Source organism: Monodelphis domestica, chromosome 2, assembly GCF_027887165.1.
Source record: "Monodelphis domestica isolate mMonDom1 chromosome 2, mMonDom1.pri, whole genome shotgun sequence".
Taxonomy (NCBI): domain Eukaryota; kingdom Metazoa; phylum Chordata; class Mammalia; order Didelphimorphia; family Didelphidae; genus Monodelphis; species Monodelphis domestica.
The window spans coordinates 132717841-132731473 of NC_077228.1; the positions used below are offsets into that span (position 1 = coordinate 132717841).

At 35.4% G+C, this 13633-nt stretch overlaps 1 protein-coding gene and 1 pseudogene across 8 annotated transcripts in view; one reads left to right on the top strand and one right to left on the bottom strand.

Annotated features, from left to right (window-relative positions):
- Nucleotides 1–13633, top strand: part of DISP1 (dispatched RND transporter family member 1) — a 303781-nt gene that overhangs the window by 4738 nt on the left and 285410 nt on the right. The gene's annotated exons all lie outside the window — the stretch shown is intronic.
- On the bottom strand, nt 10050–11029 carry LOC103104132 (high mobility group protein B3-like; annotated as a pseudogene).

Sequence of the window (13633 nt, forward strand, 5' to 3'; positions counted from 1 at the left end):
GCCTGAAATTGTTACTATTCATAGTAACTGAGAAGATGGGCAAGAAACATAGGAAGCATAATGTTGTGCTCAGCTTTGTTAAATTCATTCACCATGTATTATTCAGCACCCAAATGCTATCACAAAGGTAGTTAGTGAGAGGGATATAAGACTCTATCTCAAAACTTCAGAGGAAGGAATGATTTGCTCAGGGCACAGTAAATAGACTAGTTTAATTGGAACAAAGAATTCTTGCTGAGGAGCATTAGAAAACAAAGTTGTGGTAGAATTACAAAATGGGTTGAGTGTAGGCCAATAAATTCAATTTTATCTTGCAGGCCTGCATTTTTCAAATTAATTTGGCCACAGTATACTTTTGGGTTTGAAGTATTTTGATGGAACCTAAAGGTGGGGTTTGGGTACCATGGAGACATTCAGTTATCCCCAGGATAAAGGGGATAATTTTTTAGCAAAATAGAAGAAACTCAGCCACACAAATTGCCACATGTAAATAGTTCTGATACAAACTATCAGTCTGAATATTGACATAAAAGGAGAAAAAATATATCAGCTTGTAGAGGTGGCTTGGAGTCAGGAAATCTTTGGGTTCAAATCTGGCTTTTAATATACTAGAGAGAGTGACTCTGGGCCATCTGATACATAAACTCCATGTGCTTCCAGCATATCCTAGGACTCAATCTAAATTATAAAGTTCCACACGGAAGCAGGGACCTATATCCAGAATTCCCCTACATCACAGACTTCATAGTTCCATCATGTCTCGACATAGAGTACTGAAAAGTTACAAAATAAAAATTTCCATATAATATATCTTCATTGTGAAAGGTATCCTCCCCCCCCAATTTAAATAAAGATATTTTATTCATTTTAAAGTAGTATCTCTTTTTCTTTGTTACTTTCATGGTTATTTAATCTATAGTAAGTTATTTAATCTATAGTAAGAATACAATTCTAGACAATGCTGAGGTACCTATTTGAACTAGATTTGGGGAAAAGAATGGACTATCTTCAGAGCAATGTGATATATATATATATATATATATATATATATATATATATATAAAAATAATTTTTTTCTTTGGATAAGTATATCCACATATATTCATTTTTTTTTAATTTTAGAGGGGAAAATACCACTAACATGTTTTCTTAGAGAACCCTTTTGTTACATATAACATTTGGTTTCTGAAGAATTTAGTTATGAAAATGCTATTATAGACATTGGGAAATCACTGAAAGCCTGAGCTGGCAAGTAGTATCAAAGCAGTTTTACAAAGATTTTTCTGACTTCATTAGACAGAATATATTTAAAAGTTGGGAAGCAAGGAAACTAGTTAGGAAGTTACAGTGGTTTAGGCAGCAAGTGTTGAGTTCCTCGATGAGGGGAGTAACTTGGAGTAGAAAGGAAGGGACAGATCTGAGGAGATAACTTTATTTCTTTTGCATGTTGGGGATAAGATGTCAAGTGGGAAATTTGGAGGGGAGCCCATGTTGAATGGGATAAATAATAAATTTTAAAGGAAGGGTTATTAGCTAGTGAAGAGGTACATGTATTTCAGGGAGTTAGGACTTGGATGGGAAAAAATTGTATCTTTATTTTCACTAACTAAAATTGAGCATGTTCTTTAATTATTTGAAAGCATTTTTGGAAGGGCTTCCATAAGCATCAGCAGACTGTCAAAGGGATCCATAAAAAAAATTAAAACATCTCTAGTGTATATGTAATCAGAAATAAGAACATTAAAAAAGTAAATTTGAAAATTAATTATAGCTTTAGATTGAGGCATATATCAACTATGTAGTAGCAAATAGGCTAAAATAATCATGACATTTTGCTAATAGGCACAAAATTATACTTTATATCTAAACCATAGTAAGTCACAGTGAAGTTATCAATATTCAGTGTAGGTTATTTGAAATATTACAGGTAAATTAGAGTCCTTGGCTTGAGGAATTTTTGGAGCTTGATATGGTAATATCCTAGGTTGATTTTCCTAATGACCTTGTCATTCTGCTTCCCCATGGCTGCTCCAGTGACCTCCTTGCCCCTGGGACAAATGATTTTCTTTTTTCTTTCTTTTTTTTTAAAAACTTCTTACCTTCCACATTAGAATTTATACAATATCATTTCTAAGGCAGAAGAGTGGTAAGGTTAGGGGATTAGGTGACTTGCCCAGGGTCACACAGCTAAGAAATGTCTAATGCCACATTTAAACCTAAGTCCTCCTGAATCTAGGCCTAGTATTCTATCTACTGAGTCACTTAGCTGCCCCAGACAAATAGATTTTGAAGCTCACTGGTCAACCACAAAATTGTAGATGTGTCCAGAATCAGACTAAAATATAATTGGGAAATATTTAGCAAAATAAATAATTTAGAACAACATAGATGATGTAAATTTGTGGTTTTTTGAGTTATAGTCTCTTGGGGATCTGGTTTTACTTGAGTTTGATTACTGCTCTAGGACAACAGGCCTTGAGTTAAAAAATATTAATATGCTTATTTCCAAAATGACAAATAGTTATGTTTTTACATAAATAAAAACTGGGGGTTGGGGAGGTCCTCAATTTTTAAAAGGGTATAGAGATTCTAAGGCCAAAAAGTTTGAAAACCACTGCTTTAGTATAAAATACAAATTTATCTGGCATTTACAATCTTTAAAAATTTGCTTTCAACCTACTGTTTCAGGTTTATTGAACATCACTCTCCTCAATCAAATTAGCTTGTACCCTTCACACAGGCTATTTCTTTGTCTTCTACCCCTATCCCCTTCTTCCCTTGATTCTATCTCATAGACTCTCCAGCCTCTTTCAAAGTGCTGCATAGTTACTAACTTCTAAAAGCCTGTCCTCATTATCCTCTGTTTAGGTGCTGGTGCCCTCCAAAGAAATTACTTTGTATGTTCAGTTTTCTTTGTATATGCTATTGCCTCTCAATAATTCGTATTTGCTTTTCTAGTACATATTGTTTCCTCTGAAGTAAGCTCCTTGAAGGCAAGTCCTGATTTGTTTTTGTTTTGTATCTCTTGTGATTAGCTTAGAGCAGATAGTTTAAAAATGCTTTAAAAACTAAATTTTATTATTTTTTAATTAACAACCCTCTACTCTCTCTCCTACCTCCCTTAATCCTCACCGAAGGTGAAAAAAAAAACATGAAAAACAAAACCCCTGCAACAGCTTCACATAGCCAAGCAAAACATATTCCCATATTGGCTACATCTGCAAAAATATGTCTCTGCATATCTGTTCTATATCACCTGTTAGGTAGTGGATAACATTCTGAATCATTGGCATTCTGGAATTGTGGGTGAATAATGTATTGATCAGAGTTCTTAAGTCTTTCAAAAGTGTTTATCTTTATAATATTATTATTATAGAAATTGTTTTCCTGATTCTTCTTACTTCACTCTGCATTAGTTCAAAGTGAGTTTCCAGCAGCACCAAGTTCCCCTTACTGCTTCCTTGTTTGTATAGACTTCTACTAAGTGAGATAAATCTCTCCTTTGGCCTCACTTTTCCTCATTTATTCTCTAGTATGTCTTTCCCTTCCTCTTCCTTTTTGTCCCTCTTTTTAAGATGATCAAAACATGACAAAACCCACTTCTCAGCCCTAATTTGGAGGATCTCTTACTGACCCCTGCTGATATAGTTCTTGGGAATGATTATATTAATTCTCCTTCCTATTAGAATGAGAACATTTTATCCTAATAAAGGCTTTTCTGGCTGCTTATTTATATTTAGCTTTTTATTTTTCACTTTATTCTTATGCTTATACTTTAAAGTTTCTACTGGCCTCTGCAATTTTTATCAGGAATACTTGGTGGTCTGCTATTTCATTAATGATTTACTTTTATATACTTTGCAGAATAAGTTATTCTTGGTTGTAAGCCTATAATCTTTGCCTGAAATATCATATTCCTAGCTCTCTGCTCCTTGATAGTGGTGACTGCCAAATTATGTGTGAGCCTGACAATGGCTCCTGATACTTGAATTATTTCTGACTGCTTATCATAGTTTCCTTTTTACCTGAAAGCACTGGATTTTGACTTTTGACATTCCTAGTTATTATTTTGAAGTTTCTTTCAGGAGATGACCAATTGATTTTTTCTATTTCACTTTGTTCTCTTGTTTTAAGATAGGTGGGCAATTATCTTTCATGATTCTCATGAATATATATACTCTCCAGGTTTTGGGGGGGAGAAAGAGATCATGGCTTTCAGAAGGAAGTTAATAACTTTAAAATTTTGTGATTTTGAAATTATTTAAAGTTGTTTTTTTATTTAAACCCTTACCTTCTGTCTTGGAATCAATATTGTGTATTGGTTCCAAGGCAGAAGAATGGGAAGGGCTAGGCAATGGGGGTTAAGTGACTTGCCCAGGGTCACATAACTGGGAAGAGCCCGAGGTGAGATTTGAACCTAGGACCTCCCATCTCTAGGCCTGGCTCTCAATCCACTGAGCTACCCAGCTGCCCCCTATTTAAAGTTTTAAATTATTTCTCCTTTGATCTGTTTTCTAGGTCAGTTTTAAATTTGAGCTACTTTACATTTTTTTTTCCATTTTTTTCAATCTTTAAACTTCATTTTAATATTTCTTCTTATCTCACTGATCCACACTGATTTTTCAGGGAGTTTATTGTTTGGGTCAAGTTTTGTACCACTTTGTGTCAACATGTGAATTTTCTTCTCAAGTCTCATTTTCATAGTTTAATTTATTTTTCACTGCTGGCCTCTATATCCCTCATTTCATTTTTGAATTTTGAATGAATTTTGAAATTCATTTTTTTTAAACTCTCATTATTTCTTCTAGGATTGATCTTGAGGATAAGTTGTATTTTTCTTTGAGGCTGTGCTTGTGTTTTGTAGATAAACTCTTTTCAGTTTGTGACTTGGACATCCACAGGCTTATGATTGTACTTTATCATTTTATATTTGTTTTTATTCCAGTAATCTGATTTGTTTTTGACAATATGGCATTTCTGACCTAAATGAGAGCTCTTTTGGGGCTATCTGTGATCCTGACCCCTCTGGGAGATGCCTCCTCCTACATCTTCTTTCCTGGGGGGACTGATTCCAAGGGCAACCCTGAGTTGCTCTAGACAACTCAGCTCAGGGTGCAGAGTCCCTGTGCTTCCTGCCCCTGACTGGTCTAAGGACTTCGATCAATTGTGGGTATCCTTGGATGCTGACCTAGCTCGGAGCTTTGTGTATCGAGTATGTCTATGTTTTTAGCCTCAGCCACTAGTCTGGGCCAAGAGCTGAATATACCATTGACTCTAGGCTGGCCTAACTCAGTGCTCTGAGTACTCTTTTGAATGACTCTTTGTTGTTGGCCTGGAACAAAGGGCTGAGTCTTTGATCAGTTTTGGACATTCTGTGTTCCTGCCCTAACTTGGACCTCTGTGTCCTGAATCTATGATCTCGCTTCCACAGTTCTTGTTCAGGTTACTTGCCTGTAGTTCAGATTACTAATCTCGGACTGGAAAGGTCATAGACTAGTTTTTCTTTCAATTTCCTGATCACCACTCTATGGTGAGTCTCTTCCATAAACATTTGTTAAATGAGTGAGCAAATTCATTCCATTGTTTGCTTGTAGTGATGTAAAGAGTAAGATAAGGAAGGAAGTAGTGGAGGGGCTAATATTCTCAACTTAGACTTCTTGGACAATCTTTCTATATTAAACAAATATATTTTGAGTTCCAGCTATCTTTGAGGTACCATGAGAGATATGGAGAGGAATATGATATAGAGACTATTTTCAAGCTGAGATTTCAGACTCTGTATATTTTGTCTCCTTATTGAGATGGCCCTTGAGAGCCACACAATTGTACCATATTATTTCATATTCCCCATAGTGCTATTTCATATAGTAAATAAATGAATTTTGCTTGTTGAATGAAGTCTTTGTGCCTGACAATTTCTTTAATATTGTCATAGTAATGAATAATAATCCTTGTCTCAAAGTACCATAGAATTGTTTATCTAATCAATAGGTTTTTTTTTTTAAAGGTTAGTTCTCTATAAGCAAAAAATTTGTAACAGTTCAATTAGGGGCATTTATTCACATTATGAAGGAAATTTTTTCTTTATAAAATATTTACCTTCAGATTTTAGTAGATAGCAACTTCCTTTGCACACTGTGATAGAATTAGGAAAATTATTTACATGTAATTCTTCATGAATATTGTACAATTGTAAAATGTGAAACTTTCTGGTGAGTCATTTCCTTTCAAGTATAATTGGTTTTTGTTCTTTTCCTCTAATTTTCTGAATCAGGGGCAAAAGGAGCTTCCAAAGATTTTTTCATTTTAACTCCATATTGCTTTCTGAACCACTTGGAGCAAATGGCTCTGTAGTGTTTTATTATTCTCACACTGAGATGGTGAAATTCTTCCATATACCCCCTTTTAAGCTCATTTGCTTATATTTAGTTTTCTTCTGATATAGAAAACAACCTCCTTTGGTCAAAATTCTTCATCGAGTTTCTTTGTAGTTTTCTTTTCTTCAGGCTAGACAATCTCAGTTCTTTTAAATGGTCTTTGGAAGACAACTTTTACATGCCCTGGTTTGTCATTTATTCAGCCCAGATTTTTTTTTTAACACTTGTTTTGTTTAGTAGTTCCTAAAGCCCCTTTGGTGTTTCATTATTTTTGATGTAGTGACCAAAATTAAAAAGTAGAGGGAAAATAGAACTACTTCTGCTATTGCATGCCATTTTTTAAAAATTAGAGTCTGTATTTCTGTTGGTCTTCCTCCCACATAACTTGCTTTTAAAAAAATATGTTCTGGCCTGTATTAATTTTATATTCAGTTATGATTTCTAGTTCTTTTTCTTCTGCATTTAGAACTGTAGAATTTTAGTATTAGAGGTGGTCTTAGAAGATGTAGCCCAACTCCCTGCATCAGGAAAAGCTGATAGATAAAAGGAAAAGCTGATAGATAGGAGCAATCATCTGACATACGTCCCCCCCTCTTTTAGAGTAGCCTCTTATTCACCAAGTACTCACTTTTCAACTCACTGAAATCTGGCTTCTGACCTCATTGCTTCACAAAAATGATCTAAGGTAACAACAATCTTTTAGCTGTTCTGATGATTTTCCTTGTCCTCATTCTACTTGATTTTTTGGGTAGCTTTTGATGTTGTTTTCCCTCTTCCTTCCCCCACTTCACTTTTTGGATTTTTGGGACATTACTCTTTCCTCATGTTCCTTCTATCTTTTTGTCCATTCCTTAGTTTTTGCTGGATTATTCTCCATTTTCCATTCCTAAAGTTCTGTACCCTTCTCTCTCAACTTTCTCTCTTCATAATCTCATCAGCTTCCATAAATAATGTAATCATCTCTATGCCATTGACACCAAATCTATATTTTTCAGGCCTAATCCCTCTTCAATTTCAATCCCATATTCCCTACTGCATGCTAATAGACACCTTCACTTGGATGTCCCATAGGAATTTCAAATTTGGCATGTCCAGAAACCAAATAATTGTCTTTCAAACCTACCCCTCCCTCCTAATTTCTCTATTTTTTTTAAACCCTTACCTTTCATTTTAGAGTTAATCCTGTGTATTGGCTCCAAGGCAGAAGAGTGGTAAGGACTAGGCAATGGGGGTCAAGTGACTTGCTCAGGGTCACACAGCTGGGAATTGTCTGAGGCCAGATTTGAACCTAGGACCTCCAGTCTCCAGGCCTGACTCTCAATCCACTGAGCCACCCAGCTGCCCCCTAATTTCTCTATTTTTAAAGGTAATACTGTTCTTTTACTTAAACCAAATTTGGAATTTCACATTACTTGTTGATTCTCTTCCATCTTTCTACTTCTCTCTTAACTGAGTAAGAAAGTCAGTGAATATTAAAGAAAAGCAAAAAAAACCCAAAACAAAACTGCAATGCTACATATCTCATCAGTTGCTAAGCTCTTCAATTCTACCTCCATAAAACCTCTTGCATCTGTTCCCTTCTCTTCATTTATATGACCACTACCCTACTTCAGGCTCTCATAACCTCTCATCTAGACTATTGCTATAGTCTCCTAATTACTGTTTCTGCTTCTAGTCTCTCTGTACTCCCTCAAACTGTAAAAATACTACTTTGTTATTCCTGTGACATCTCTGCTGAAAATCTTCAGTACTTCCCTATTGCTTCAAAGATAAACTATACAAGCCTTAGCCTTTGACCCGAACTTACTTTTTTAAGACTCATTTTATATTACTCCCCTTTATGCACTCTGCATTATCCTATACTTTTAGGGCCTAAATTTGGCATTCTGTTGCCTATATGTCTTTACACATGCTGCTTCCTATTTCTGGAAAGTATTATTTTCTCCCCTTTTTCTCCTAGAAATCTTAGTTTCCTTTAATATTTATTTTGAGTGATATTCTTATAGGAAGCTATAAGAATTTTTTCTTAATGCTACATTTGTTTTGGTATACTTTTCCTTGTATTATCTTGTATTAATAAGTGTGTATACATGTTGAATCCCTCCTGTAGAATTTGTAAGCTCCTTGAGGGCAGGTACTATTTTTATTTATAAGTGTTTTTATTTATAAGTATTATTAAGTGTTTATCACTAAAGCCTTATACAATGCCTTATGAATAATTTTTTTTGTTGTTTAGTTATTTTACAGTCATGTCAGACTCTTTGTGACCCTATGTGGGGTTTTCTTAACAAAAATGTCAGAATGGTTCACCATTTCCTTCTCCAGCTTATTTTACAGTTGAGGAAACTGAGGCAAAGAGGGTTAAGTGATTTGTCTAGGGTCACATACCTATTAAGTGTCTGAGATCAGATTTGAACTCAGGAAGAGAAATCTTCCTGACTCCAGACTAGGTACTCTATCTGAGCCACCTAGCCAACTATTGTAAATAATAGGCACCTAATAAATACTTTGAACAACTCTGATTAAGTAGACAGCTATATAACTGTTCACTGGACATCTACTTTAAATCTTTCCTGCTTGCTTGAACTTCCCAGAATTTGTACACCTCTGGCATACCCTTTTGAGGACTATCCAGGGCCAATGTTTGAAACTTTGGTATTATTGTTAAGACTTCCTTCTTCCTCAGCATCTTATATCTAACTGTTACCTAATCTTGTTATTTATATACCTATAAAACTAGAATCTTCTATCTACTTTCACCATTGTTGTCTTATAGAGCCTCCTTACTGCCTAGAGTATTGAAATTCCCTTCCTATAGGTCTTCTTGACTTTACTTATTCCCCTTGCTGTCAATTTTTCTTATATCCTGTTGCTAAAAAAACCTTACATTGTTCTGGCTTCTTTGGTTCTTTCCTCAAAATTCTTGATTAGTTTCCTATTGTCTTCTGAGCAAAGGTTGGATTTCTTAATCTGTCACTGAAGATCTACAATCTGGCATCATCTCCCTATCTATTTGTTTCCTCTTCTACTCTCTGCTTATATAGTCTTAGCTCCAGTCAAATTGTACTACTCTCTCCCTTATACCTTACCATCTAAGAGCCTTTGTTTATAACATTCCCTGTGCTTTCTTTTACCTCTTTGCTAGTTGAATTCTTTTTTTTTAAAGTGTAATACTGTTTATTTTGCTTCAAAAGACATTTCAGCATTCTAAACATACAAAAAAACCCCTCAAAACATTCTAAATTTTGTTTAAGGACAGGCTTTTTCTTTTTTTTCTCTCGCATCATTGGCCTGGCTTTCTGTTTGACTTACTTAAACAAGGAGGAGCTCTACAGTTTTTCCATTTAAAACTACTGCACTTCAACTAAAAAGAAAACCAAAAATCCAGACACTTTTCTCATGCCAGCTGCCCCCCACCCCCCACTTTTGACACCTAAGAATGGGAGCAGGGTGCTATTCCACTATATATACAGAAGGACAACTTTTTAACTAAATGGACACCCATTGCAGTATACCTGCGATCTACCCTCACAGTGTAGGCTTTGGGTTGCAGCTCCTTAGGAAAGGCAGCCAAGCCTCATGCCCCCTCAAGCCTGGACCCCAAGAATCTGGCTAGGGGTGTGGGGTTTTGTTTTTACAAACTAAAGATATGTACGGTTTGTAACTCAAATGTCTAGCCAGTAACCATATAGTTAAACACCACCTTACAAATTAAAGAAAAATGCCTGAAACATTTGTAAATGCTTTTACACCAACAACAAAAGTGCACACAGAGTGAGGAGAACACGAGAACGCCTTTTCATTTTTTAAAATGTTTGGAAATATGTACAACTTTGATACAGTTTCTGGGTGCTCCGAGATACCCATGGCCACTTCATGGAAACCAGTTACAATGTCTATCTAGAAGCACTTTTGAGAAGCTATGTGATCAGAAGCCAATTAAGCCTAATGAGGGCAATCGACACCATCACAAAGGAGGTGTTTCATTTATGGTGTTTCCCCTACTTTATGGTATTCACATGGAGACAGAATATGGTACAGTTTCATTCGTCATCTTCTTCATCCTCCTCCTCCTCCTCATCTTCCTCCTCTACCTTTTTCTGGGCAGCTTTAGCCACCCCCTTTGCCCCATCGAACTTCCCTTTCGACTTATAATCTGCGACATCCTTCTCATATTTCTCCTTCAGTTTGGCTGCCTTATTATTATAAGGTTGCTTCTCGTTGTCACTGAGATTGTTCCATATTTCACCAAGCTTCTTTGCCACATCCCCAATGGATATGCCAGGGTTTGTAGACTTGATCTTGGGACGAAACTCTGCACAGAAGAGGAAGAAGCCAGAGGGGGGCCTTTTGGGTGCATTAGGATCCTTCTTCTTCTTGCCACCTTTTGCTGGTCCGTAGTCCTTCATTTCTCTATCATATCATACCTTATCAGCTTTTGCCATCTCATCAAACTTGGATTTCTCTTTCCCGGACATAGTCTTCCACCTCTCGGAGCACTTTTTAGAAAATTATGCGAAGTTAACAGGAACCTCTAGGTTCTTCTTCTTATGCTCTTCCCGGCAAGTTTGCACAAAGAAGGCATAAGCAGACATCTTGCCCTTTGGTTTCTTGGGGTCACCTTTAGGCATGGTGAACTCTGTATTGTTCGCTAGTCTCGCTAGTTGAATTCTTACTCATGCTTTAAAGCCTTATTCGAATTCCAAGGGCCTTCCTTGATTCCCTCTGCTGTTAATGAAAGAACATGCCAAGGAATCATTTTATATAGAGCAATGAACTAACATACCTTTTAATATTACTTGGTGCTAAAACATACCTAGATTTTTAAAATGGAAAAAAAGACATAGTTTGTCTTTTTTTTTTTTTGGTTTTGGAACCTGAGCCAGCTGCCTTAATGGTAATTCTGGTCCTTGGTTTTTAATTGATCACTTTTCTTTCTGCTTCTTCCAGAAGATCCTAGAAACCACACAGTGGATAGAGGTGCTATTGTTGTTCTTGACTCATAATCGTCATAAAGAGTCTCAAGAGTTTTCCTGAAACTCTACTTCCTTGGTTTATGGCTGTACTTTTCTATTTTAAACCATGGATAAAAAAGACTTTGTAAAATTGATATACAAATGATAAATCTGTTTTTTATGTGTGTAAAAATATAGTTTACAATTAGCTAGATAAAACTGTAAGGGACTTATTTGAAATGAATTTTTTTCTTTAAAAAAAAGGTAAGTTTGGTTTGATTAATACTGAGATTTTACTGACTAACAGAAGAGAAGATAATGAACCATCTAGCTGGATATAATTACATGTAGAAACAATTTTTGACAATTGCTTTCTGACATGTTAGATTTTATATTTTCTCCCTTTCTACATTCCCCACTCTTTCTGAGACAGTAAATACTCTGATATAGGTTATACCAGTGCTTTTATGTAATACATATTTCCATACTGCTAATGCTATGACAGAAGACACTTATCATAAATATAATAAAACACCCATGAAGGAAATAAAGTAGAAGATGGTATGCTTTTATCTGCAATCAGTTTCCAATAGTTCTTTCTTTGGTGGTGGATAGCATTTTTCATCATGGGTCCTTTGTGGCTATCTTGGGAACTTGCTTTGCTGATAATGTTTTAGTTCTTCACAGTTGATCATTATATAATATTTCTGTTACCATACACATTGTTTTCCTGGTTTTGCTTGCTTCACTTTGCATCAATTCATATGTCTTTCCAAGTTTTTCTGAACCCTTCTTTGTAATTTCTTATGATGCAATAATATTTCATTACAGCCATATACCACAACCTGCTCATCCATTCCCAAGTGATGAACAACCCCTCAGTTTCCAATTCTTTGCCACTACAAAATTACAAAAAGGGTTGCTAAAAATATTTTTGTATGGATAGATTCTTTCCCATATCTCTTATCTCTTTGGGATACAGACCCAGTAATGGTATTATATAGTTTTATGGTCCTTTGAACATGGTTTGAGATTGCCCTCCAGAATGGTCATATCGGTTCACAGTTCCACCAATAGTGCATTAATGTCCCAATTTTCTTCATCCCTTCCAACACTTATCATTTTCTTTTTTGGACATATTAGTCAATACGATAGGGGTGAGATTGTATCTCTGAGTTGTCTTAGTATTCATTTCTCTAATCAGTGGTGAGTTGGAGTATTTTTTTCATATGACAATAGTTTTAATTCCTTTCTCTGAAAATTGCCTGTTCATATCTGTTGACCTTTTTTCAGTTGGTCTGTATTCTATATATTTGAGAAATGAGACCTTTGTCAGAGGCACTTGCTATAAACATCTTCCCCAAATTTGTTGTTTTCCTTCGAATCTTGTTTGTATTGGTTTTGTTTGCCCAAAATGTTTTAAAATTTAATATAACCAAATTATTTATTTCTTTTTTCATAATGTTATCTGTGTCTTGTGTGGTCATGAATTCTTCCCTTGTGCATAAGTCTGACAGGTAAACTTCTGTGTTCCCCTAATTTGCTTATGGCATTACTCTTTATTTCTAGATCCAGTATCCATTTTGACTTTATTCTGGTGTATAGTGTAAGATGTTGGTTTATGCCTAGTTTCTGCTATACTGTTTTCTAGTTTTTCCAGCAGTTTTTGTCAAATAGTTTAAGTTCTGTCTCCAAAAACTTGAATCTTTGGACTAATTGAACACTAAGTTTCTTTGATCATTAATTGCCATGCATTGGTTACCTAATCTATATCATTGAGCCACCACTATTTTTTAGCCAGTACCAGATAGTTTTGATGGATGGTGCTATTCCAACAACATTATACACTAGCAAATAAATAGAGTTGGGTTATATATGAGGAAGAACTTAGATGTTTAACAATGAAATGAAACACATGAAGAAGTGGGCTGCCTTTCACTGGAATTATTGCAGCTAATGCCAGATATAGATATGGGTAGAGAGGATCTCGATCTTGGGTAAAAGTTTGGACTAGATTACCTAGATGACTTTCACCATCAAGAGATTACTATGGATTAAAACACATTCTAGGATAGAAATAGAAATGTAAATTAACGCCACTAAACCTGATTGCTTATTTCCTTAATGTGTGCTTGGGTAGGACTGCATATTGGTTCCAAAATAATTTTCTTTTTCAATGATGGGCCGACAATAGGTATAGGGAATTAGGAAATATGTTTTTACCTTTTCTCTAGCCTAATGACTTATACACAATAAACACTTTAAAAAAGTTTGTCAAATTGTAGTAACTGCTGCTGCCAA